Here is a 22,564-nt window from a genome sequence, read left to right as displayed (position 1 = left end):
AATCGCCACAAAGCTGCCACTGATGTTGGTCATAGTTTATGCACCTCAAAAGTTGTTTCATGTTGTCATAGGTTTCCTTCATATGGACTGCATGACCAACTGGAATTGATGGCAAAACATTGCCATTATGCAGTAAAATAGCTTTAAGACTCGTCTTCGATGAATCAATGAACAGTCTCCACTCATCTGGATCGTGAACGATGTTGAGGGCTGCCATCACACCATCGATGTTGTTGCAGGCTACAAGATCACCTTCCATGAAGAAGAATGGGACAAGGTCCTTTTGACAGTCACGGAATATGGAAACCCTAACATCACCTGCCAGGAGATTCCACTGCAGTAGTCTGGAGCCCAACAGCTCTGCCTTCCTCTTGGCTAGTTCCAAATCCCTGACAAGGTCATTCAGTTCACCTTGTGTTATGAGGTGTGGTTCAGAGGAGGAGGATGGGAGAAAATGTGGGTCCTGTGACATTGATGGTTCAGGACCAGAAGTTTCATCCTCTTCCTCTTCCTCGTCTGAATCAAGTGAGAATGATTCTGGTGCATCAGGAACCGGCAGTCCTTCTCCGTGGGGTACTGGGCGTATAGCTGATGGAATGTTTGGATAATGCACAGTCCACTTTTTCTTCTTTGACACACCTTTCCCAACTGGAGGCACCATGCAGAAGTAACAATTGCTGGTATGATCTGTTGGCTCTCTCCAAATCATTGGCACTGCAAAAGGCATAGATTTCCTTTTCCTGTTCAACCACTGGCCAAGATTTGTTGCACAAGTGTTGCAGCATATATGTGGGGCCCACCTCTTGTCCTGATCTCCAATTTTGCAGCCAAAATAAAGGTGATAGGCTTTCTTAACCATAGTGGTTATACTGCGCTTTTGTGATGCAAAAGTCACTTCACCACAAACATAGCAGAAGTTATCTGCACTGTTCACACAAGTACGAGGCATCTCTGCTCACTTTGGCTAAACAGAAATGTGTCCCTTTGCAAAATCAAACACTGACAAATAAGAGAGCACGACACTGTATGATTTCTAGAGCTGATATAGGGCAATTTGTTCAGCAGAGTGATGTAAGCTTCGTTATGATTGCATCATCCATGACTTCTAGGAATAACATGATGCAATTCATATCATGTATGATGCAATACCAGCTTCAGATTGCATCATTCATTGTTTTGCCTAAAAAGCAAGTACTGTCCAAACCCAGTCATAGATTTATTCATAGATCCAGTCAAAGATGTATTTTAGTCATTTCTGGTTTAAATTGAGATCCCTTCCCTTTATAACTCACTTATCCTCCGCCATTCCCAAGTCCAGGGTCGTATATACTGACCCAATACCCAATTGAAAACTAGAGCCAATCAACAATTTTAAGCATCATTTTCGTTCTCAGTGACCCAGAATTAGTAAAGTTTGACTACATTTATTTCAGAAGCATTTTGGCTGTAGAGCATAGGAGAATGGGCCAAAACAAGTTGATGATATATCGAATAGCAAGAGTTATAACCCATCAGCAAGGTGATAGATCTTAGTTAGGCAATGCTCCTGCTCCTACCACAAGTGTTCTCCCATTTGTTCCCTTGCTCAGTCTAAAATTACGGATTTCATAATGTCCCCTTCCTAGTGAAAAGAATAGATTTGTGGTGGGTCAGACATGGTCTTCTCTGGAAATGCAGTTTGATGATCATCCTATTTCTTTTCTGAGCCCTTTGGGAATTTGTCCCAACTCTTATACAAAGATTGACTCAGGTTGCTCTACAGGAACCAGGACTAGGTCGGCTTTCCCAGGACAATGATTTGAATGGACATTTGAACTCTCCTTGGAAACCTGCTTCAAGATTGTCAGACTTTTCAAATGTATCTACAGATTCAAATGTAAACTTTTCTATGGTTTCTTTATCTGGCACTGCCCTGGTTGTGAACAACGTATAAGGTTAGGAAAGCTTATTGGTAAAATGTTTACAGACATTTCTGAAATCAAATAATCTTTCTTTGATTTCAAGGTCTTGCTGGGGGTGGGAGGGTGAGGAGAGACGGGCATTATGGCAAACACAGCAAGAATTTAAAGACTCTAAAGAAACTGATCATGTGCCATCAGTTGTTTCAAAGACAAATAGTGGGTTTGATTCCATTTCGGCACATAATTAGTGCAGAGGCTCTCAGGTTACCGATCTGACTAATAGCACTGAAATTGGATCTCTCCCTGTACATTATCCTCTCTTTATGTCCCTTTGCCATACCTCCTTCCAGGCATGTGGCCTATCAACCTGAACTAATGGCTCCACATATTCATTCTAGCCCAGATAAAAGCCCTAGCACTCTTAGAACAGATAACCCTAAGCATTCCTGGGCAGTGGCATTGAATATTAAAGTAAGGGCAGAGACTCTGGTGCATTTATGAGGTCAGATTAATATAATACTTGAAAGAGTGGTATTTTACTCTTTACCTAGAGATCAAGTTATAAAGGTTAAAAGACTTTCATATTTAGGTCTACAAGATTGTGTGTTGGTAGCATGGGGGGGTGGTATGGGAAATCTTAGTTTCCAATATTATAGGATAGAAAAAGTAAAAAGGGACCAGATTGGGAATGATTACCTGAACTGTTCCTCCCACTAAATTAAATGTTAAAAGAAAGAATAAGGACTCTTCAAAAATTACATTGGTCTTTATCCTGGGGACCCAATTGGGTGGGCTCTAGATTCTAAAACACAGGAGTTAACAAGTAATCAAAGGACTGAAGAGAAAGAATCGGAAAAGCTAATTATAACTGTAAACCCAGGCAGCCCATTTGTACTGATACCTTATTAATTGAGACTGCTGAAAAGGAAATGCATTGACTGAATGGTGCTCTCAGAGCTATTATAATTTTTTAAATAAAAATCATATCATGGGAAATCAGTGGCCTCAAAAGTAAAGCCCATGATTTGGAATTTAAGAATTATTTAGCACAATTTTATTTATTTTATTTTAACCAAGAAACCTGGCTTGCAAAGATTAATCTTTTTATTTCCCAAGCATTGAATTTTGTTTTGAAGCTTCTGTTAAACATGCCAAGAAGAGTAGACCAGTTAGTGGTCCAGCCCTCTTTATTTCATTTAAATTAAATGCTACAGTTAATGTACTAGCTCTGGGTAAAACTTATTTTCAAGTTTGTAGTAACACTTTCCCCAACAAGAACATTTTAGTTGCTTTGAATGCTTATTTCCCTCTCTCAGGATCCTCTTATTATAATGATATATAGGAGCAGAGTTAGAATCTCTTATTGAGATGGTGATTGGAAATTATCCAGCAGCAAATTTTATTCTTTTACATTATTTTAATGCTCAGTTGGGTGTGGAAGATAAGGAATTGCTAAATTTATCAAATAGCACATTTGCCCCCCTCCAATAAGTTCTTAAAATAAAGTAATCTATTCAGCAAGCAAGATATTTTTGGTGATTTTGAACAGATTCAGACTGGGAGTTCTAAATGGTAGGGGTGGTCATGATATGGGGTGAGTGTCATTGACTATATTATAGTCAGTATAAGTTGGCCTTGTTTTTCTAATTTTTCAGTGGCCCTTGTATTTGATAACAACCTCAACCCCTCCAGGTTAATTTCTGCCTCCTGGCCCCATTACATCAGTTGATCCTAGTTGGGCAATATTCCCCTCTAATTTTGAAGCCTTATATGCAAGATGAATTAAGTGGAATCCATTGGTTAAATCTAAAAGTAAAGAGAATCTCTCCTCCTGTTATCTGATAGGGTTAAAAAAAATCCATTTCTAGATCTTAGCAATGGTGAGTCTATCCCTTAATGTACTTAATGGTATTGTACATGAATTACAGGTTGATCTACCTATCAAAAAGTGCTACTCTTTCCCTTTGAAAGATAAAAGAATTTAGTAAAATGCAGATTGTTTTTGTCATAAAAAGCAGTTACAGACTATGGCAAGGGATGTCAAGAAAGATAGCTCACAGGATTCCATCCAAAAGCTAGTTAATTTTAGAAAGCTTTATAAAAGATCGCCGGAAGGAAAAAAAGTTGGAAGGAATTGGAATTTGCTGCCAAAATGATTTTTTTTTTTTTGGAAATTGGAAGCAATGGCTTCCAAGAAGATCAGGAGTAATATTGAAGCTCTGACCCCCAAGCAGATTTGGGAGAAATATTTGTCTGTACTTTACAATGATAGATCATGTATTAAGTTTTAGGCACTAGGGTATCTGGAAGCCTTTATTCCCCATTCCCTTCCAGCTTGGTCTGCAGTAGCCAGTGAGGAAGTTAAATATGTAATTAACAATGTTATAATAAAGCACCCGGGGAGGATTTTATTCCTGTGGAAGTATTTAAGGAGAATATTGACTGGGGGCAAATGTTTTGGGTAAACTTTTTTCTAATATAAATAATACCAGGATTTCCCTTTGAGATTGGGCTACCAGTATTATCGTTCCACTTTATAAGAAAAGGGGGATAGGAAAGACCTGAGGAATTACTCCCCAATTAGTTTATTGGATGTTACTTTAAAATGTTACACTAGATATCTTTTGGGGAGATTAGAGGATTGGGCAATAAAAAAGTAAGCAGCTTTTATTTATCTAAAATTGGCTTTTGATCCTTGGTTACTTTTTTTTTTTTTAAGAGCTCTTCACAGACAAACAGTGGCTAAGATTAGGATAGGTCTAGAAGGGAAATTAACTGATTCCAGCCTAATTACAAAGGGGATTCAATAGGGATGCCTTTTAACCCTCCCCTTTTTATGCCAGTGATGTGGTTTTAGCATTAGAGTTTTTCCACCGTGTCTGTCTTATTATATGCAGCTGATATGGTCCTACTATCACAAACACTATTGGGACTGAAGTGTTTATTAATGAGTTCAGTTTATACTGTCAAGAGGAGGGCCTCTTGATAAATTATTCAAAAATTAACGTAATTGTCTTTAGTCAGAGACATCAGTGGGCAAGATATTGAACAAATTAGCCCTTTCCCCTTCCTGAGTATCAGGTTCACAGAAAATGGTTTGTGGGATAATCATATTTAGGTAACAAAATTCAGTGCAAGCTGTATTACATTTTACCTGGACTCATGGGAGACCACTTAATTGCACGAGCCCTTTGAGTGTTTGAGACCAAGGTATGCACTCAGATTTTGTACAGCACAGAACTATGAGGATTGAATGACCCCATGGGACTGGAAGTGATTCAAAACAAATTTCTTAGGAAGATTTTTGGCCTCCCACATAATATCCTAACTGCTTTTAGAGTCGAGACAGGTATGATCTCCATTCTGCCAATGTGCAATATAGTAATATTAATTTTTGGCTTCATAGTGATAGTATGCACTGACAGCGTTTGCCAAACTTATACTTAGAAAAATAGCTCAGTAGGACTTTTTCATGTACATTTCCTTGGTTAAAGTATATTCAGAACTCTTTGCATTTTATAGGTTTCTCAGAATCGGAAATTATTAAAATGTTAAAATATGAAATCCATAATAAAGCTGAGAATAGAGGATATTAATAAGCAACTGAATTTGGCAGTTGTTTCTATTTCAAATATGTCACCTTGGTTTCCCTTTGTTAAGAAGACTCATGAGCATGCCAGATATTTAGATAGTTTTTATAATAACATGGCAGGAGGGCCTTTACAGTTCTCTGTTTTCAATCCATGCAGATAGTTTACTTCGAAGGCTATATACTGACATTGAGAAATGTAACCACCTCTGTCCAGGCGGCTTAGGGCAGATGGAAGACCTACCATGTTATTTATTACATTGTAATCTGTATTGACACTTGACGTCAAAATGGCTTTCCATGTTTTTGTCCCAGATGCCTTTTCCTATGACCTCTCCAAAAATAGAATATTTGTTAGAAACTGACAATGTATCTGATCTGAGTGGTTGCTCTATTTGCATGGGCAACCGCTAAAACAAGAAAAAGACAAGTTGTGTAGTGATCATATACAGTTTAATACTCTTTGTCCTTTTTAATCTTTATTTATAAGGTAACATTTTAAAATTTTAGATTTAGTTACACTTTGATTTTTGCACAGTGACCTAAGGCTAAGTCGCTATTAATAAGCTTTATTTTGCTATATCAGCAGAGCCCTCTAGTACAGCCATAGTGTGTGCCAATAGGAGTTTTTCTGCTGGAACAGGTAACCCACCTCTCTGAACAACTTTAGCTATGCTGTCAGACACCCTCTTCTGTGGGCGCAGTTGCATCTGCACTGAGGGTTTTTCTAGCACAGCTGTGTTGGTTAGGGAGTGTGATTCTTGATACTCTTAGCTGACAATGTTTAAGGTACAAAGTTTTGCCAGCATAGCTAAGTCTTAGGCAGTTCCAGGGGCCTAAGTTACTTCCCGCTCCCAAGCTTCATATGTACTACAGCACTGCCTTGGCTCTTCAAAGCATTTTATGCTTTGGTCCCACCCTTCTCACCAACAGCTCTATCACCAGCATGGTTAATGAGGACCACCCCAAAGGGCATTCTTACAGCTGCCTGCCACCTTGTCTACAGTGGGGAATCCTCCTTTGGTGGGAACCAGGGATTTTAAAGCTACTTAATGTGTTCCACTGTTTCACCTGCGAGTACAGGGTCAGAGCAAGGGATGAGAATTTCAACCTTTGTCTGTAGAATAGGGATAATATTTTCTCCAACACCTCTTTGAGAGATCATCTAAATCCATGAGGCACTTGGATACTATGGGAATCAGTGCTTTGGAAACACCTATGTAAATCTAAAATAAATAAGCGTATATCCTTTAAGATACCTTATGGATATAAATCTTGTTCATCTGTGTCATACCTAAGACACAGGAGGTAATTATCCTGCTCTACTCAGCACTGATGAGGCCCACCTGGGAATACAGTGTCCAGTTCTGGGTGCCACACTGTATGTATGATGTGGACACATTGCAGAAAGTCGAGAGAACAACAAAAATAATGGAAGCTTTAGAAAACCTGATCTATGAGGAAAGGTTAAAGAAACTGGCCATCTTTCATCTTAAGAAAAGAAGACGGAGGGGGGACCTGATAACAGTCTTTAAATATGTTAAGGACTCTTAAAGAGGACAGTGACCAATTGTTCTCCATGTCCCCTGAAAGTAGGACAAGAAGTGATCGGCTTAATCTGCAGCAAAGGAGATTTAGGTTAGATATTTGGAAAAACTTTATAACTGGGCTAGTTAAATACTGCAATAGATTGCCAAGAGAGGTTGTGGAATCCTCGTCATTGGAGGTTTTTAAGAACAGGTTAGACAAACACCTGTCAGGGTATACTTGGTCCTGCCTCAGTGCAAGATGTCTCCCATCCCTACATTTCTATTATTCTATCTGTGCTCGTTTAGCTAGATATTGGAGAACTGGCAAGATTTTTGTGAACCACTCATTTAGCATGTAAGGTACACCGAACTATCTAAATTCTGGGTTGTAAACTGATTGGGGTTAATCAGCTCTAACTGTATTAAACTGATGCAGACCCCAGTGAATCAAATTTCCAGTTCTAGAATGCAGGCTTAACAATGGTACCCAAAATTTAGTGCCCTAACAGTTAGCTCCAATTTCCTGTTTGTATACATTGTTGCCTAGGATACGGTATATATTCCAATCAGTGATAAAAATCAAGAAATAACCTCAACAAATTCCCAGATAACAAAAAATTCAGTAATAGCTATTATTAGCACAGTACTCATGTAGGTCAGGAGATGGAAACTGTCACTTCTATCATATCTGACAAAGCCACCACAAATGGCCCCATTGTTTTGTTCACTAATTGTTCTAGTGCCAGTTTTTCCTCATATCTGACCTTAGTGTTCTTCTTTTGGAAAGGGCTTCTGTTTTGCTTGTCCTGCATCTGCTTGTGTATTCAGTGGGGACAATCCTTCCCTTTGTTTTGCTAGTTCTTGGCCTCAATCAGACAGAGACAGCTTTTAAGTTAACTGGCCATCTGGCAACTTAGCTTTCCTCAAACTTCTCGGTAAGGATACTCATTAAGCAGATGCATGCTAAGCTATTGGCAAGTTATTGACAAATAGAAATAAGAAGGTCAGCTTAAACTGGCACTAAACTCCCTTATGAGACAGTGCAAGAACAACACAACATGCCCTGCAAGTAGATATTAGACAACCTGGGGAAACAGTCTAGAAACCAGATATATTTCTAGAAGGGCTATTTCACCACAGAGTTAAGCACCTCTGAAATAGAAACCAAAGACAGAGATAGATGAGCACTTTCCCCCCGCCCTTCATTTTTATACTTTTATACTCAGCTATATAATGCACTTGTTCTGGAAAGAGAACAGGCACACATTTAAATTAGGCATTTCTAATTACACTCTATCTCTAAATTAATCACTTTCCCACATGTCAGCGATCTACAAAAAGCAATTTTCCTATGTGTGTGGTTATTTATTGAAGATGACTAGGGACAAGTGTCTTCTCACTGCCTGGTAGGTATAGTTTTGCCTTTGGAATGGTTCAGGGAGAATGGAAGATTTTAAATTAAATTACAGAAGTTCTTTCTAGCACAGAGAGATAATTTAACAGTGAACATTCAGAATGTTCACCTAATGGTAAATATAAGACATCCACTGATAGGTGAAGGTACTGATTTAAGCACAATTCCTAAAGTCCTTGTGTAACAGGGGGCAGGGGATGCTCAGGCAATACTCTGCCTAACTCTTCACTCTGCTTTTTCCTGCACCTCAGTTTAACTCTTTGTTGAAGCACAAGACAGAGTTCTGTCTTTTCAGAACTTTTTTTAAAAAAGCATTATACAGTTAAACCTCAGGGTTATTGCATACATAGGCATGGGAACTAGGGGCGCAGGGGGTGGTGCGGCATCCCCATTTTTTATGCGGGGCTCTGCTGCCAGGCCCACGCCTGGGGTTCCAGCTGCTGGCCTGCACCTGGGGTCCCAAATGCTGACCCCCCACCATGGGGCTCTGCTGCCAGCCCTGCGCCCAGGGTTCTGGCTGCAGCCCCATCCCTGGGGTTCTGCTTAGGGTTGCTAACCTTCCAGGATTGTTCTGGAGACTCCAGGAATTAAAGATTAATCTTTAAATAAACATTATGTCATGTGATGAAACCTCCAGGAATACGTCCAACGAAAATACGTTCTGGCTGCCGGCCTCATGCCCGGGGCTCTGCTGCCGGCTCCGCGTGCGGGGTTCTGGCTGTTGGATGCATGCCTGCCCCCAGCTGTGGCCTGAGCCTCGGCCCCTTTACCCCTGTCCAGGTCCCCCCCTCCCGGAGACACAGCCTGCTCCCAGCCCCAGCTCTGTGGGGTGGGGGCAGACAGAGGTTAGGGGGCTGGCTTTCAGCACCCCACTATTAAAAGTGTTCCAGCACCACTAACTGCGTGTAAATCCCTGGTAAATGGATGTTAATAGTCCCCAGCCAATTTCAAAGAGAGAGCACCACCTGCTTTCTTTGTTTTACTAAGATTTAATGCACACAAAACACATTGTAAATGTGATTCCAAAAATTCTTAACAATATTTTATCCTGAGAACAACTTCTAAACAAAAGCTATTAGACAGTAAATGGTGTTCCTTATGCAGACTTCTCTCCTATTGTTTCTGTTACAAACATTCAAATATAAGGTTTCAGCATAACATTTTCTAGACTTTAGCACATATGAAAAAACATTTCCTTCTTATCTTTTCTCAGAGATTATTTTTCAGTCCTTGTGGCATGGCTATATTATGTAGTGTGTTGTCAACAAATGGTCCCCTCTCCAGCTCTCCCTCTAGATGCGTAAAACACACTGCAGTGGACCAAGTATTATCCTAATCAGAGCTGTCCCTAGGGTATGGCAAATTGGGGTGACCTCTCTGGGCCCCACGCTTTGGGGGGCCCCACAGGCCAGTGTAATTGGCCAGCATGGTCGGTCCCGGAAGGGATGGATTCATCACTTCCACACCAGGCCCCTCACCCCCCTAGGGAGGGCCTTGATCCTAATGGAGGGCTTCCCTATTAAATAAAGATAGAATAGCACTAACTTGTATCTAAAGAGGTACAGGGATTGTGACCCAGCCCTCTCTGAAGACATACCACTTGGCTTGCATCAATCAGCCACTGAGTCGATAGGGCTATCTTTAACTCCTATATTTATAACCTTTTCCCCCCTTGTGCTGTGATTGCCTCAGCTCTCAGAGTGTGACCGGGGGGTGGGGGGCATGTCAATGAAAATTTCCTACACAGATTCAGAAAGAGCTACTGAGCATATCTAATAACTCTCAGGCCCTGTTCCAGATGTTTCTGGGTCCTTCTGGCTAAGTTGTCCTGTGCCCAGAACTAGTATTTTAAATTTTCTTAGTTAAATGAGAACATTTCACTCCTAAACATTAGAAGGGTGCTAAGATTTATGCACAAACTCCTTTAGAGATGCTAGAGCAAACATGATGCTCCACAAATTTTAGTTTAGAATATAATTTAGACTGTGCAGGTATGGGCAGAGACATCTAATTGCTGATGACATGATCAATCAATGGGATCTTTCTCATATGTTTATGACTTAGGGACTATAGAACATTAGACTTTGAAGCTAAAAGGTTTTTTTGTGTGTAGACAACATATTATTGGCTCAGAAATTACTCTTACTGGGCATTGGGCAAGTGAATTGGGGTGGGGGCAGCCGATAAAATGCACTAGTTCTTCTTTGGGGAGGAGGAAACATTTCTGTGGTAATTTGATTTTAAAAAATGACTAGTTGATGGTGCTCAGTGGTTTAGAACATTAAGTCTTGAGAGAACAATGGACAGGGAACAGTCAAAGTTGAATAAATAAGTGTATCACATCTTTGTGCTATATGTGAAAGTGATATCATGTAATAAATATGGGCTGCATTCCACTGTCCCCCAGGAGAGTGCTCATATGATGTACCCTAGTGAATGTTCCAAGTAAAGTAGCCCACACTCCTTTATATATTCCTCTCTATGCACGTCCCTATCTCCATGGTGTTAGCCAAGCTCCTAGAGAGCTGGCATACATATTTGGCAACAGATGCAGAGAGATCAGGTGTGGGACAAGACTGCAGAAGGGGTCTTGATGGATGCATTGTGGCTCACCAAGAGCTGCTTATGGAGGGCAACTTTGGATCATGTAATACAAAGTAGAGTCAGTTCCAGCTATCTGTACCAACATTCGGATGGTGCAGTAGAGACTCAGAAAACAGGAATTCCATGCCAAATATCAGCTTGATGTGTGCCAGAGGCGTGATAGACTTTGAACCTGAAAATCCTGCATCATATTATCAATAGGACAACTTCATGGTGATGCAGCGGTCTCCTCTGATCTCCTTGTACTATGTTTCTTTGACACGTGTGTTTCTTTTTTGACTGTGTTTTCTTTTTTGTCTACATGGCCTTTTTTTGCTATCTGCTGGCTTACACCATGCTATCCTACACTGGAAATTAGAACTGGTAGAAAATGCTGCAAAATTGTTCTGAAATGTCCAGATGTTTTTTGGGGAAAATACAACTCTCACCTCTATAGCTGGCCAAAATCTTGAAAAGAGTTGTGCAAGCATTTTGAAATGTAAGAGGTTTTTTGGGGGGAGGGACACTCACCAAAAAAACCCCTCTCAGAATTTGGAAAATTTTGAGCAGCTATACTGGTCCCAGAGACTTGGTTGCAGATTGCTGCTGCCACCTTCGTTGATGATAAGCGGTGGTTTGGCAGCAACTATATCCCCTTACACACACAGTTTAATATAGTCATGGCATGCTCTCTTGGGTTGGACCCTTAGCTACCTGCTTCCCCTTATTGAAACACTGTTTGACTATTGGTGTATATTTTCTAGTATATTCTGGGGACCTGTGTATCTTTCACCACACACCTGGTCTCAAATGCCCTCTGCTTAATTTGGTTCATGGACATTTCCAAGAACATACATAAAGGGTCTATGTGATAAATCCAAACACTGGTTATTCCACAAGTGATTATATACTTTCCTTTATTCATCTAAATGATTATTTATTAGATTCATTTACAGTTCCTAGAAAAATACATTTCATAAATAGTTTCTCATAATAGCTACTGTAGATTGGATTGGATTTTATTTCTATTAATTTTTATTTTAATATATTTTGTACTTTAGATTGATTTGGGTAGAGTCATAACTCTTTTATAATCAGTATCTTTCAGACTCCATTAAGGAGTTATACAATTTCATATACTCGTGCCTAATGATTTCTGCATGTTACATTAATTTCTATTGTCTATTTGATTTGTGTCTGTTTGTTAGATTTCTTTAATTGACATATACAAAGAGAATCAATAAAAGTGACTAAAATTAAGTGTGTCCTGACTGACTTTCTTTGACACATAGTTCAGTCAAAAAGGATTATATATAAAAGAAAAGAATGTGGAAGAGTCATGAATAGTCCTACTGCAGAACCTTAACCAATGATTCCTATAGGATTTGGGGTAAGTTCCTTAAGGCTAACTCACACAACAATTGTCAATGTAGCGGTGTAGGGAACAGTGTGGAGTAAAATACCTATACCCTGTAGCCATCTTCTGTCTGGGCCTAGGGACGATAGTGTAGGGTATACTCCCTCTCTACCCTCCTGTGAGTAAGTAGGCAGGGAGGGAGCCATGGCTCTTCCTCTGCTCCCTAATTGGGTCAGAAAGAGGCACTGGGATGGAAATAAACTACACCATGTAAGGGGATGTTGCAAATTACTTCTCCTGCAAGCGCAAGCGAGATTCTGCATCACAATCCCTTCTTAGGGTCCCTCGTTATGTCATGAATATGCTCCTTGAACAAGAGCAAGCATAGAAGCTCAGTCTTGCTCCATCACTTTTTGTGCCTCAATTCCTCATTTCTAAGGGCAGGTCTACACTTACTTCCTGGTCCGGCCGTAAGCAATCGATCTTCTGGGATCGATTTATCACATCTTGTCTAGACACGATAAATTGATCCTGGAAGTGCTCGCCGTCGACACCGGTACTCCAGCTCGGCGAGAGGAGTACGCGGCATCGACGGGGGAGCCTGCCTGCCGCGTCTGGACCCGCGGTAAGTTCAAACTAAGGTACTTCGAATTCAGCTACGTTATTAACATAGCTGAATTTGCGTACCTTAGTTCGAAGTGGGGGGTTAGTGTGGACCAGGCCTAAGATAGATAATACTTCTTTATCTCACATAAGTGGTGGGAAGCCATTCATTTATGTAGGTGAGCCATTCTGCTGGCATTGTGATAAGAGCCAGAGAAAAATCTATAGATATTAGCAGAGTATTCTTCACAAGGCCAAAGCACAATATGGGAAACAATATAATAATGGCTTCATAGTAAAGCAAATTCTGTATAAATTAATTGGTAGATTGGTGATGCTAACTTTAAAAAAAGTTATAAAGGAAGATCAAGATACAGTGCTAGATGAGATATAATGAGGTAGACATGACTATCTAGGGTCAGGTTTTCAAAGTTAAATACATACATTGGTAGCATATATTTGCATTGGCTATTTGTGTGCCTAGTTTAGGCATACAAATAGGCAATGTGTATTACCAAGCCAGTGGTTTCACTGCTGAAGTCACAAGGTCTTTCAGGATAGCAAAAGCTATACTCACCAGCAAGAGTTACAGCTTCTTGTAATGACATTACAGCATCATTAAAGACAAAATTGGATATGTGCACATCACATGAAACAATAAGACGAAATACTTCTTGTACTCCCAAGAATTTCACTTCTGTATTTATAATGTTATTATAGTCCTATCTTGTAAACTGTCAATAGACACGCCTCGGTTACCCAATTGATTCAAGACTATACCCATTAGTTCAAGATCATTGACTTCTCTTGATGGAAAAATCCTTGCCTTAAAATAATGTATAAAATTAAGTTTGGTTTTAACAGCTAGTAGTTGTACTGAACGTGCCTCTCCTCCCCAGGTTGTTATCCTAGATTTATGTCTTAAATTTGTATTATCATAGCATGCAAGAGTCCTACTCAAGGACCAGAACCCCATTTTGCTAGGTGCTGTACAAACACAGAACAAACTAAAGTTCACTACATTTAGAATGGTGTTTGCAACAGAACCTGAAATCTTGCAACTCTAGTGACTAACCGCAACCTACCATTTTTGTGGCATTAGGATGTATCTGAAGTGCCATAAACTCAAGTGTTTGGCCAGAAGCTAAACAACTGTCATCTCATCTCCTCCAGTGCACTCTGATAACATGGGTTGGTCGATCGTTTGATGAGGATGAGGATGATGAGCAAGTGAGAGCTTCGGCTCCATCCTTTTCTGGCAAGTTTCACCATGTTTTGATGATGAAGAACAATTCAAGTTGGCTCTCTAAGTGTATTCCTTTGTTTCTTCCTAATGAAATTTCCAACCAAAAGACAAGTGAAGTGTATTTTTGTCTTATTAGAATAAACAATTCACCTTTATTAAACTTCCTGACTATATTGGAAACAAAATTTATAAGCATTAACAAGAGAGCAGGGTTTCCCTGATATTCACTGGCTTGCAACAGGCCAGTTATAGTAGAGGGTCCAGAGTCGATGTTCACAACAGTTCTGGTTAATACACAGAGGGATCACCATTCTTGAATATCATGGTTCCAAAATATCATTATATCTTCTCATTTTTGCTTAGCATATCCATTTGTAGCTCTTCAATAGTCTGCATCAGAGAATCTGTAGACACCCCTATTAGATTTTATGAATTAATGCAATTTCAGTTTAAAAAGTAACTAGTGAAACTTCATACCACACCCCTGAGCTATGTAGTTATACTAACCTAACCCCTGGTGTAGAGAGCGCTATGTCGACAGGAGGGCTTCTTCCATCAACACAGCTACTGCCTCTCGGGAGCTGGAGTACCTATGTAGACAGAAAAAGCTCTCCTGTTGGCTTAGGTAGCATCTCCACTAAGTGCTATAGTGGTGCCGCTACGCCGCTGAAGCACTGTAAGTGTAAACAAGTCCTGATCGGTAATTCCTAGACTTCCTGCTGGCATGGCATGACACCACACCATTCCTACTGGGCCTAGTACATTAAAAACACAATATTAACATGATTCATCTATACACTAATCTTCAAAACAAAAAGTTAAAATCCTCCTCTATTTCTAATCTCAGATTCTCTCACCCCACATTCCTATCCACTCAACTGTCCTGGCCGGTGGGGAGAAGGAAAACCCATAAGTCTCCAAACCAGTCTCTGGTGCACTATCGATGTACAGTGTGTTCCAGACTGAAGGAACCCTCATCAGGAAAGCCTTGCTGCATTCGAGGCAGAGGATATGACCTTGAGTATCTCTACTGATCAAAAATAGTGTACTAGCATAGAAAGAGAGGTGTCCTGTTATTGCCCATTCTGCCACCTATACCCACACCAAGTAATATCTTACTCTTTGACTCATTCCAGGGACAAAAAGATGCATTATCCCTGTCCTAAAGAACTTGCCTGCCAAGAGACTGATAGAGGGAAGGGGAAGGAATGTAACATTCACCAAGCAGTCAAAGTTGTAAAATTGTTTGTGGCAAGTCAAGTTCCTATAAACTAGCCAAAAAGGAAGTGGGGGGAGGCTCTGCACATTTTCTTATTTATCAGCATTTTTATGTTTAGCTCTATACAGCCTCTAAAAGCTGGAAAAGCCACAAGAAGTAATCAAATTCCATACATAATAACTGCTCATGTCAAGAGTCACACAGCATTGAGATGAGAGAAAAGATATATATACACAGACACTTTACTAATCATATTAAGATTCTCTTAGATGGAAACTGGACAAGTCATATTCTCACACAAGTCAAGAACAGGAAAAGTAGCCCATTCTCTATGCCCTATAATTATTAAACTGATAGTTGTTAGCTATTGATTTATGTGTCGTGTTCAATTTCCTTTCATCTGTGTCTTTATATTTGAGATATAGGATGAAATTTTATTAAGTTTTCAAGCATGTTCACATAATGGAATCCATAAAGGAAACAATTTAAAAGCATTTGTGACTATTCCAGAGATATTTTAATTTAAATCTTAGTTTGACACCACTCTTTGAGAACTTCATAATAGCAAACGGACTGACTCAACTCAGATAAGAAAGAAGTAATATATGTTGGAAGGCAGAAGCATCTAAAGATATGAGTAAGTGTGTCAGTTATGTGATTTGTTGCATATATATAATATTTTTTCACCAAAGGGGATTGAGGAGAAGGCTCTAAAGCTACGAATATACTAAAGATCTATCTTTTAAAAGGGGGAGGGATGGGAGAAAGAGGACCCAAGAAATTATAGAAGAGTAAGCCTAAATTTGATACCTGGAAATATACTGGGACAAGTTATTACACAGTCAGTTTGTAAGTACCTAGAGGATAATAGGGTTATAAGAAATAGCCACCATGGATTTGTCAAGAACAAGTCATCTGGAGCAACTTAATTTCCTTCTTTGACAGGGTTACTGACTTAGTAGTTGGGGATGGGGTGGGAAGTTGTAGACATGGTATATCTTGATTTTAGTAAGACTTTTGACATAGTCAAACATGACATTGTAGCCTATAGGATTAACCTGCTATATATCTTTTCTTATAGTTTAAGTATTTGGTTTATTGTAATAGGTTTATAGATGTATATTAAAGTTAGTTTGGCTGTAATGCAAGGGACCTACAGGGTAGATCTGTATGTGAAGCTAAGGCAAAGTTAGCATGTCTATACCTGGGACCTTTCACCTGGATAGCAAAGTTGGCCTACATATGTCTGAGACCTGTCACCCAGATAGCAAGTCAACACCCACACATATGTCTGAGACCTTTCATCTAGATAGATAGATAATGGAAGAATGGCATAGGGGGTTTCCAAGTCTGTACCCACAGACTTACCAAGTACACCACAAGGAAAGAACTGAAATGACTAAAGAACAAAAATAACATGTGTGAATGATCTAATGTCATCAATACGTACAAGCATACTAGCCTATGGAGTAAGTGTACCCTAACATTTTTGTGGGTGAGGAAATGAAGTTTGGGCATAGGAGGAAGGATTTTAGGCACTTGTGCCCTATAAAAGAGGTGGCCCACCTTGCTAGAGGGTTCGATCAATCTCTATTCTATCTATGACGACTACTACTATTAGTAGGCTGTTCTCATTTTTCTTAACTTTCTAAATTCCAAGGGGACTAGGCTAAGCTTGATTTCCCTATGCTTTTATTCTTAATTTTGTTTATTAGATTTTGATTTTAAGTTTGTTAGTTAAGTAAATTCTAAGTTAGCTTTCATAGCTCTTAGCAATAGCTGCTTCTAAGCGCTGCACCTCTCACTCAAGAATTGAGGAACCTGAACCGCCGGAGGTGAGGCTGCTCCTGTGTCTCTTACCACCAGGTTATCGAGGAAGGATGTGATATATTAACCAAAGCTTTGTAGCAAATAATACCATATTACCATATGCATCTTTTGAATAGCAGTACAGTAATACAATTATAATTTTTGTAACTCTGATTATTTTACCATTTAATTACTACTTCATTTATTTTAATAAAAAGTCTTTAAGGCTATATCTGTCTCAGTGTGAGCTTCCTGTCATACCCCCGAGGGTCCTTTGTAAATTATGTGGTGCCTGATTCGGGACAAGAACTTTTATCTTTTGATTGGCGAGCCTAAAACCCACACTATCCAAATTAATATTATTAACACCCTAAATCAGGCAACAACATTCTCATAAACATGAAATTTTCATAATTCTCTGTTCATTCCCTCTGGGGCACCTGGCATTGGCCACTGTTGGAAGACAGCATACTGGGCTAGATGGACCTTTGTTCTGACACAGTATGGCTGTTCTTATATTCTTAAACTAAAGAAATGTGGTCTAGATGAAATTACCATAAGGCGAGTGCAAAACTGGTTGAAAGACTGTTCTCAAAGACTAATTATCAACGATTCATGATCAGACTGGGACAGGGGATGTATCTACTGGGGTCCCAGAGGCATCTGTCCTGGGTCCAATACCATTCAATATTTTCATTAATGACTTGGATAATGGAATAGAAAATATGCTTATAAGGTTTGTGGATGACACCAAGCTGAAAAACTGTTGCACTCTGGAGGATAGGATTAGAATTCAAAATGACCTTGACAAATTGGAGAATTGATCTGAAATCAACCAGATGACATTCAGTGAAGAGAATGGGAAAACTAAATTGCATGCACAACTACAAAATGGAGAATAATTGATAGGCAGAAAAGAGTTGTTAGGTTGTCATCATCATCATCATGTTCCCATGATGCCTCTGGCATTTAGGGCAGCGACGAAGCTCCTGTCTGTTTCTGGCAAGTCTTTCAATGGTTTCCCAGCTGTGCCCCAGGCTTTTCAGCTTGGCTTCCACAGCTCTTCGCCATGTTGTTTTTGGACGGCCTCATTTTCATTTGCCTTCATGGCCAATCCATCTCCAACGCCTCCTGGCAATTATAGTGCTCATATCCTCTTGGCTGCACTGTGTGAATAGGTCTTGGTTTGAGATTGTTGTGGGCCAAAAGATACGGAGGATTTTTCTGAGGCAGGTTGTATGGAATGAAGATAGTTTGGACATGTCATACTTTCTCATTCCCTAGCATTCTGCACTATAAAGTAATGTTGAAAGTACATATCTCTGATAAATCTTGAGTTTGGTTTTGGTGTTTTATTTTGATGATTTCCAGACTGTATTTAAGCTCCTGAAGGTGTTCCTAGCTTTATTGATTTTGTTCTGGATGTCCTGGCTTGTTCCACCATCCTGGCTGTTAGTACTGCCCAAGTATGTGAATGTTTCTACATTGATGAGAACATAATCCTCTATCCATACTGGTGATGGTGAGGCAATATTAAAGGTCATGATATCTGTCTTATTGCGGTAGATTTTCAGTCCAATTTGCTGGCCGAATACGTTGAGTCGATTTGTTTTTTCTTGTGTATAGTGTTGGATATATGATAGGAGAACGAGATCATCTGTGAAGTCCAGGTGTACAAGGGACAAGAAGGGTGTCCATTTAATGCCTCTTAGCATATCTTCTCTTGTATGCTACCTTACCCAGTCAATGGCAATGTTGAAGAGTATTGCAGACATAACACACCCCTGACATACTCCTGTTTTGACTTCAAAACTGAACTCAATGTATGTAAAGTTGAAATAAAAGCTTTTGATGATGTTGATTATACAGAGAAGGATTCCATATGCCCACAGAATGTGACATAGGCTGGTCCTGTGAATGCTATTAACGCCTTCTCAAAGTCTATGAAGTTTATGTAGAGTTGCCATTGCCGTTCTAAACATTGTGGATTATAGTGGATCACCAATTGAATAGGAGTCAACAATCTGATACAGTTGCAAAAAAAAAAAAAAAAGCTAATATTCTGGGGGTGTATTAAGAGACGTGTAATATGTAAGACATGGGAGGTAATTGTCCCACTCTATCTGGAACTGGTGAGGCCTCTGCTGAAGTACTGTCTGGTTCTGGGCACCACACTTCAAGAAAGATGAGGACAAATTAGAGAGACAGTCAAGAAGTGAGCAACAAAAGTTATCAAAGTTTTAAAAATCCTGATCTATGAGTGAAGGTTTAAAAAAATGGCCTGTTTATTCTTGAGAAAAGAAGATCGAGGAGGGGAGGACCTGATAACAGTCTTCAAATATATTATGGGCTGTTATAAAGAGGATGGTGATCAGTTATGCTCCATGTCCACTGAAGGTAGGAAAAGAAGTAGTCAGTTTGATCTGCAGCAAGGGAGATTTAGGTTAGATATTAGGAAAATTTTTCTAACTATAAGGATAGTTAAGCACTGAAATAAGCATCCAAAGGTGATTGTGCAATTCCTGTCATTGGATGTTTTTAAGAAAAGGTTAGACAAACACCTGTCAGGGATACTCTAGGCATACTTGGTCCTGCCTCAAGACAGGGGGGATGGATTTGATAACCTCTCAAAGTCCCTTCCTGCCCTACATTTCTATGATTCTACATGCCCTTTATTGCTGTTAATTTAAATCAATTGTTTTAAATTACGAGTTCATACAAATGAGCTCCTTCGGGAATCCAGACTGTAGAGTGTCTCTCATTACATTTAGAAAACCAAGGACTAAATATATCCCTTCCTAATCAGTTAGATCACAGAGGTTTTTTTTCTTTTTCTCCTCCATGTACAGAATTTAGATACCATTGTAAGAAGTAGTTAAGGATAGATGAGAGCATACAGGCACATTCTAGGAGAGGGCTCTGAAGTAGCAGCAGCAGCATGACTTCTCTGAGCAGGCCAGAAACAAGAACTGTGCAAAGTTTTTTGGATCACTGGCCAAATCAAAACAAAAATTTTAAAGGAATTCATTTTGTGTGGACCAGAAATGAATTTGTTTTGCTGGTGAAACAAAAATGAAAAAAGTTTCCTTTAAATTGAAGTGAGACTTCCCTTTTTATTTCTGGCAATTTTAACACTTTTTTAATAAAAAGAAAGGAAATTTTGAAACATCATTCACAGAAATGCAGGAGGTGGGGTAGGTAGTGATGCCCCCCTGGCTCCCTATAGCTGCATGGTTATAGCACTCATACGGGATGCCCAGAATTAAAGTCCCTAATCTACTTGATTCAGAGCCAGGAGTTGAACTGGAGTCTGCCACCTCACAAGAGAATACCCTAGCTCAGGGATCGGCAACCTTTGACACGCAGCCCATCAGGGAAATCCGCTGGCAGGCCGGGACGGTTTGTTTACCTGAAGCGTCCGCAGGTTCAGCCGATTGCAGCTCCCACTGGCCATGGTTCACTGTTCCAGGCCAATGGGGGTTGCGGGAAGTGGCGGCCAACACATCCCTCGGCCCGCACCACTTCCCACAGCCCCCATTGGCCTGGAACAGCGAACCGTAGCTAGTGGGAGCTGCGATCAGCCAAACCTGTGGATGCTGCAGGTAAACAAACCGTCCTGGCCTGCCAGCGGATTTCCCTGACGGGCCGCTTGCCAAAGGTTTCCGATCCCTGCCCTAGCTGTTAGACTGTAGGCTATTCCAAGTTGGGTCTTTCTCAATCTCTCTTCTTGAAGCCGTTCCATTTTGCATAAATAGTCATTGGGCCAAAGAGAGAGAGAGAAATTGACTCATCTTGATGGTTAGCAGTTTTATGTGGCTTCTAGTCCCTGTTCCATCTCCTCAGTTGTGTCAATGGCACCTAAGCCCCATTGTGAATCTAACCCAAAAGATATTTTCCCCTGAAATTTGGTAAATTAGTGTTGAATTTGCAAGTAGTTTCAGTCTCCCTAAAACTGTATGTTTTTTGGCAAATGAACTATTTACCCAAAACATTTCACCCAGCTTTTCCAGCAACCACAGCCCAGCAATGAAGAACTTTTTTGAAAGTGCTAATTCTAAGGAGTATGTCTGATTTAGAGTCACCATTCATTGCTTGTTGAGTTGGGATTCTGTTCTTTATTATTTGCGTAGCACCCCGAGCAAGATAGGCACTTTGGATACATGAGTACACCACAATTCTTAGTGTTGACCTATAATACCCTCCACTATCTACTGTACAGCAGGTCAAGAGGCTGCAGTCATTCCTGGCTAGACTACTGCAAGTCACATTAGTTAGAGCTACCCTTTAAATTCATGCACAATTGTCAAGGCTGAATCCCCACTCTGTCACTCCGAGTGCAGAAGGCGGGGGGCCTGCAAGGATTCTAAAAATTAATACTTGCCACTCCAGGCTCGTATTAAACTCCCAAGGTTACAGCTTTTCTCTGACCTTGGCTTGGTAAACGCTGCCATCGCCCAAATGCAAAACAAACACCTTTGAACCCAGGAAGGAGCACTTGGGAATTCCTAAGAAAACAAAGGAAATTAGCTGTTGCCACCAGCTAATCAAGCAGCATATGCACAAACCTCTTAGGACACCAAAAATCCAATCCTGTTCTTAAAAAAGGTAAATTTTATTAAAAACCAAAAGGAAGCAAACACATTTGGAACTTAGGCTTTTGCTAGATTTTAAAAGAGCAATTCCAAAAATTAAGCAACCAAAATAGCTTTCTTGGGGGTTCAGCTTAAAGGTTACAAGCAAACAAAAGCATCTGGGGTTAGCACAGAGGAGATCCACAAGCCTTAAAAAGTAAACAGAAATAAACCTGATCACATCTAGCTAAACATTCTGATCTACTTACACCTTTGGAGTTTCAGATAAGTAGTTCTAGGTATAATCTGATGATTTATGATCATACCTGGCTTAAAGCTTTACACAGCATTTCTGCTTATAGCATTGCTGCTCCATGTCCCTGCAGCCCAGAGAACAACAGACAAAGGGAAAGTTTCTTTCACAAATTTAAAAGTTGTAGCCTTCCCATTGGCTCTTTTGGTTAGGTGGCCACTCCTTTTCTTTTACCTGTGGGCTTGTTAACCCTTTACAGGTAAAGCAAGCCAAGAACAGACACCAAGAGAGATTTTACAGCTAACTGGCTGGCTGGGTGTTCATAAACACCCCTTCATTTATCACAACAATCTACACCTGATGTAGAATATAGCTGCTTGGCTTTTGGAAGTAGCAAACTGCTGAGACTGTATAAATGTTTTTGCACTAATTTCCTGGAGAAAGGTGTTGGTAATAACTTTTAAAGCCTTGAATAGTTTGAGACCTTGTT

Source organism: Emys orbicularis, chromosome 1 (assembly GCF_028017835.1).
Source record: "Emys orbicularis isolate rEmyOrb1 chromosome 1, rEmyOrb1.hap1, whole genome shotgun sequence".
NCBI lineage: Eukaryota > Metazoa > Chordata > Testudines > Emydidae > Emys > Emys orbicularis.
The sequence above is the reverse complement of the archived record's forward strand: the minus strand, read 5'-3'. Positions refer to the sequence as shown.